Genomic DNA, 6,229 nt, shown 5'->3' with positions numbered 1-6,229 from the left:
AAGTTCAGACTATTTATTAACTAGCTATTCTGTAGCAGTAATACTAATTTATTTCTTTGGTGCACTCTACTGTTTGTTTCCTGCTGTTGTGAAGCATCCAATTATTGCTACCATCTGCTTTCCACATAGTTCTGCATTCCCACCTACTCCTTTTTCATGGTTATCCTTCCGCAGAGGAAAAGTAGAACTGTAAATCGGTGCCAAGGAAAGGAGATTGCCGTGGCAGTTGTGAATAAACATCAACAAGATCAAATCATTTTTCTTCTCTTCCTGTGTGGAATTGTATTATGCTCTGGCTTAGCAGGCACCATCCCTCCTGCTGCTGTACTCATAAAGAAAAAAAGAGAGAGTATTTATTCAAATGGAATAATGGTGTGTTCTCTCCAGCAGTTTTCCTTGTTAAATCTTGTTCAAATAAAATATAGAGCACTAGAAAATGTTTTGCACCCCCAGGGAAGAGTGGTCAGTATCCTGCTGCCTCCAGGAATTAAAAACAAATCCTTGCTTGGACACAGTAGGAGGGAAATTGCACTGCCAAATGTATTCAGATTAAATGAGCGTGGAGTCAAGTTATATAAGTAGCAGGAAGGAAATATGATAGACTAGCTTCATTCTCAGTTTTGGAAGGGCATGAGCAGGGCTAAGTAAGGATGGTGTTGCAAAGGTCTCCTGCTAACTCAGGAGGTGGTCCTAAGGGTATCTTTCCCCTAAAGAAAAATGGTTATAGATTTCCATCCTTCAGCATATTCGGTAAAAGCTAGTTGCAAAGAAAGTTGCACATGTTGTGTTGTGTAATCCTGTGCATTTGGAGACAAGTCCCACTGGGTTCAATGAAGTGTGCTCTTGAGTAAGTTTGTATAAGATTGAAGCTTGGACCTGAATTATGCTAGCTGGTGTTATTGGGTGGTTGGGGCTCTTTTTTGTATAAAGATACTCACAGAAAAGAATTGTAATGATCTCCCACCATAGGCTAATCCTAGACTGAATATTCTACCTGTCAAGTCCTACTTCCAAGGAGTCCTATCTTCATCCCAGCTGTAGAAACATTAAAAAAGTAAGGAGCTTTGACTATACTTCCTAATGCCCAGAGGACACAGGACGTAAGAAAGCTTTGTGAAATTCTAGCTTAACAATCAACCTTCTTTAAACATAGCTATTTATATTTTACTTGCTTCAGCAGAGTCTTGAGTTTCAGAGTAGAAGAGATTCTAAGAGCGACTTTGATGATTATAGGAAGAAAAGATATACTGACATGACATGAGACTTCATCTATTTATGGGGATTTGAGAGCAGTAAAAGCTGACCCCTTGATGGAGAGGGACAGTTATTTTGTCCAATTGTGAGAGGTGCTGCATCTCTGATGTCAGTCTCTGTAGCCAATCAGAATTTACTTTAAAGGCTGTTCCCACAATCTTAATGCCTTTACTGGAGGAAAAGTTCAACTCCGTTCACGCTTAATGGTGAGCTTACCTGATTTGCGCCAATCCAAATCAATATGTGAACCAAAAAACATCCAGCCGCCAAATTCAAACTTCTCTGCGTTTTGCAATGCCAGTGATGTGTACAAACATATGTATACTAGGATAAATTCACACATTAGTGAAAATAACACACACAAACTTTTTTATATAAAAAATACATTGAAAAGATAAGCAGAAGTAAATTGCATCTTAAAACCATAGGTTAAAAAAACACACAACTCCCCTAAGAGGAAAAGATGCATTATTTGGAGACTTGTTACAGATAGGTAGCCGTGTTGGTCTGCCATAGTCAAAACAAAAAAAATTCCTTCCAGTAGCACCTTAAAGACCAACTAAGTTAGTTCTTGGTATGAGCTTTCGTGTGCATGCACACTTCTTCAGATACACTGAAACAGAAGTTTCCAGACCCTTCTATATAGTGAGAAGGTGGGGAGGGGTATTACTCAGAAGGGTGGTGGGAATGGGTGATTGGCAGATAGCTGTGATGAGCCTGTTGACGACTCTTAACGACTGCAATAGGTCTTACAGGAAAAAGCAAGGGGTGAGAAGGTGAAAAATGGCTTTGTCATGTATAATGAGATAAGAATCCAAGGTCTTTGTTTCATACCAGGTCTCTCCATGGTTTTAAGTTTGGTGATAAGTTGCAATTCAGCAGCTTCTCTTTCCAGTCTATTTCTGAAATTCCTTTGTAGTAAAACAGCTACTTTTAGATCTTGTATAGAATGTCCTGGGAGATTGAAGTGTTCTCCTACTGGTTTCTCTGTCTTGTGATTCCTGATGTCCGATTTATGTCCGTTTATTCTTTGGCGTAAGGTCTGGCTGGTTTGTCCAATATAGAGAGCTGAAGGACACTGTTGGCATTTGATGGCATACACAATGTTAGACGATGAGCAATTAAATAGTCCCGAGATGGTATGTGTGATGTTGTTGGGGCCAGTAATGGTGTTGTCCGGGTGTATGTGGCAGCAAAGTTGGCATCTGGGTTTATTGCAGGCTCTGGTGCCAGTGTCCGTGTTAGGTCTGGTTGTAGTATTATTGTGGGTTAGGAGTTGTTTAAGATTGGGTGGCTGTCTGTAGGCAATGAAAGGTCTTCCTCCCAGAGCTTGAGAAAGAGAACTGTCATTGTCCAGGAGAGGTTGTAGATCTCTGATGATGCGTTGTACTGTTTTAACTTGGGAGCTGTATGTGATGACTAGAGGTGTTCTGTTATTTTCTTTTTTGGGTCTGTCTTGCAGCAAGTTCTCTCTGGGTATCAGTCTGGCTCTGTTGATCTGTTGTCTAACTTCATCTGCTGGGTATTTTAGTTCTAAAAAGGTTTGCTGTAGATCTCTTAGGTGAGAGTCTCTGTCTGTAGAATTGGAACAGATGTGGCTGTAACGTAGTGCCTGGCTATATACAATGGACTGTTTGGTATGTTTGGGATGGTAGCTAGAGGCATGTAGATATGTTTGTCGGTCAGTTGGTTTACGGTATAAGGTGGTGTCTATGCGCCCATCCTGTATTTTTATAGTAGTGTCCAAAAAATGTATTTCTTGCATAGATTGATTCATTGTTAAGTTGATTTTGGGGTGAAAATCATTGAATTTCTGGTGGAAGGTGCCCAGGGTCTGTTGACCATGTGTCCAGATAATAAAAATATCGTCAATGTATCGCAGGTACAAGAGAGGTTTGAGTGGGTAGGAGTTTAGGAAACGTTGTTCTAAATCTGCCATGAAGATGTTGGCATACTGTGGGGCCATGCGGGTGCCCATTGCTGTGCCGCTGATCTGAAGGAACAGGTCATCACCGAATTTGAAGTTGTTGTGGGTAAGGACAAATTGGCAGAGTTTGGTGGCAAAGTCCGCTGTGGTTTTATCTGAAATGGTGTTCCACCCTTCTGAGTAATACCCCTCCCCACCTTCTCACTATATAGAAGGGTCTGGAAACTTCTGTTTCAGTGTATCTGAAGAAGTGTGCATGCACACGAAAGCTCATACCAAGAACTAACTTAGTTGGTCTTTAAGGTGCTACTGGAAGGATTTTTTTTTATTTGGAGACTTGTTAGTTTAGAGATAAGATGAGTAAGAGGGTGACATGACATGGGTTGGAGAAAGTGGATAGAGAAATATTTTTGCTCCCTCCTAACACCAGAACTTGTGAACACTGAAGCTGAATGTCAGAAGATTCAGCACCGATAAAAGAAAGGAGTTATTTATACATTGCATAGTCAAACTATGGAACTCGCTCTCTGCAAGAAGCAGTGAGGACCACCAACTTGGATGCCTTTAGAAGAGGATTAACCCAGTTCATGGAGGACAAGGCTATGGCATGGCTACTAGCCGCAAGGGCTGTGTTCTACCTCCACTGCCAGATGCAGTGTGCCTCTGAATACTGGTGGCTGGGAATCGCAGGTGAGCAGCGTTCCATTGTGCCTCATGTCCTGCTTCCCACAGGCATCTGGTCTGCCCCCTGTGAGAACAGGATGCTGGACTGGATGGGTCATTGGCCTGATTCAGCACAGTCTTCTGTTCATTAAGGGTAAATGCTTTGCAAATAATATAGATATTCTCAGTTTCCAGTATTGACAAATTGTCTCTGTTTCTAGCCATTCCCTCCATAGCTACAATCTAATAGAGAGTTAAGCATGCTTAAACCTACTGTAATCCATCATCTTAAGCAGGGCCTGGGTCTAGGAAGTGGCCCTAAGCCTCTACATTTAAGTAGTAGAACCTGCTTGTAAAGGTAAAGGTAAGGGGACCCCTGACCATTAGGTCCAGTCATGACCGACTCTGGGGTTGCGGCGCTCATCTTGTTTTACTGGCCGAGGGAGCCGGCATACAGCTTCCAGGTCATGTGGCCAGCATGACTAAGCCGCTTCTGGCGAACCAGAGCAGCACATGGAAACGCCATTTACCTTCCCGCTGGAGCGGTACCTATTTATCTACTTGCACTTTGACGTGCTTTTGAACTGCTAGGTTGGCAGGAGCAGGGATCAAGCAACGGGAGCTCACCCTGTCGCGGGGATTCGAACCACGACCTTCTGATCGGCAAGTCCTAGGCTCTGTGGTTTAACCCACAGTGCCACCCACATCCCTGAACCTGCTTGTACCTGCCTATTAAAAAGTGGATTATGTCATCCCTCGAGACACGGAGACTTGCTTACCTGATACTGTGAGAAAGCATAGGAATATGTTGACTCTGGGTTTTAGGTATGCACCATTTTCAAAAGCAGGCCCTGATCTGAAAGTAAATGCACATACAAATATGTTATAGAAGTAGTAAGGTGGTTCCATAAAACAGGAAACCTGATGCATGTTGAGCAGGGATTGAGCAACCATAGGCTTGTGTATGTCTTTGATACCAGCCATGTAAATTTGAATTTAAGAAGACAGAACGTGCTATTCTAAAGCAGGGATAGGGAACCTGTGGTTGGACTAGAACGCCTATCATCCCTGACCATTAGCCATATTTGCTTGGGTTGATGGGAGTTGGAGTCCAACATCATCTGGAGGGTCAAAAGTTCCCCGCTCCTGGGCAGGAAATATCTCCCCAATGCAAATATAATTGTACCATTTGCAGGCCACATAACATCTCCTTTCTATTATGCAGCTAATAAAAGCAATTCCGTAGCACTATTTGCTTGTCGCTTCTGTGCATTCGTACACCCATCCTATCCCTGCTGGAGGTCTGGTACCGCCTGAAACAACAATGGCTTCTGACGTGGCCAGCTGTCCACAATCTTTCCCCAAGCCTTGCTTCCTACCTGTACACACTTAGTCACATCAGAATGGGGAGAGGGAAGCAAGCCCATTCCCTTTTGTTTTAACGACTGCTCCAAAATTAAAGGAGCAGCTTGGTATATTTAGCATGTGACTTACTAAGTACAGCATGTAATACTTAAAGAAAAAAGGACAGGAGTGCTAAGCAGGACCAGATGCATCAGATTTTAATAAGCCTGTTAAGTAGATTCCATGGAAATCTATCCACTGTCAACAGCTGAGAAAAAATTGAATTCATGTCATATTACGGAGCTGTCAAAAACGTTAAGTGATTTTTCCTAACCTGAAACAGAAATGAAGTGTTGTGAATGATTGGCCCCTCAAACAATATGGCTACTGGCCACATTTTCTACAATGAATGACATGAATGTCGTCAGTTATGAACATCTGCTGACAGCGTGGGCTTCATCAGCCAGGCAAGCAACTGGCAATACTCAGAGTGCCGAGAACAAATGGTAAGACTAGAAGCACTTTCTAAAAGTAAAATGTAGTGAAAGTGAAACACAAAGGCGGATTTAGGGCAGTACGAGGAGTTCTGAACTGGGTGCTGAGCCTAGCGGGTGCTGCAGGATATCAAAAATATGACATAGCGAATTGATCAGGATGGAAGGCAAGACGTGGGAGGGTGCCGAGTTTTGGCCTTGCACAGGGTGCCATTGAAATTTGAAAGACTAAAGTCTGCCCCTGTGAAACACATGTGTTACATATACTTCTGGTTAGGCTTTCTATGGTGGTCAAATTAGAAGAGATGATGGAGATTTGCAAGTGGGTCTCCATTCTCCCTAAATGTATTTCCCTCCCCCCAAAAAAGCACCTTCAGATGGAGGAGGAGGGAATTGAGACTGGCAGCCTGGTGCCCAGGAAGGAGGAGAGTGTAGTTTGCCAATGCAAATGTCATCTAAGCAACTGTCTGCCCCACAAGGGGAAATATACAGGCGCTTGTGTTTTCCCTAATGTGACAACAGAAGTCAGTGTATAATAAAAAAATTC

The sequence above is a fragment of the Podarcis gaigeae genome (assembly GCF_964106915.1).
Source record: "Podarcis gaigeae genome assembly, chromosome: 2".
NCBI classification, from domain to species: Eukaryota; Metazoa; Chordata; class Lepidosauria; order Squamata; family Lacertidae; genus Podarcis; species Podarcis gaigeae.
Note: the sequence above shows the minus strand (reverse complement) of the source record.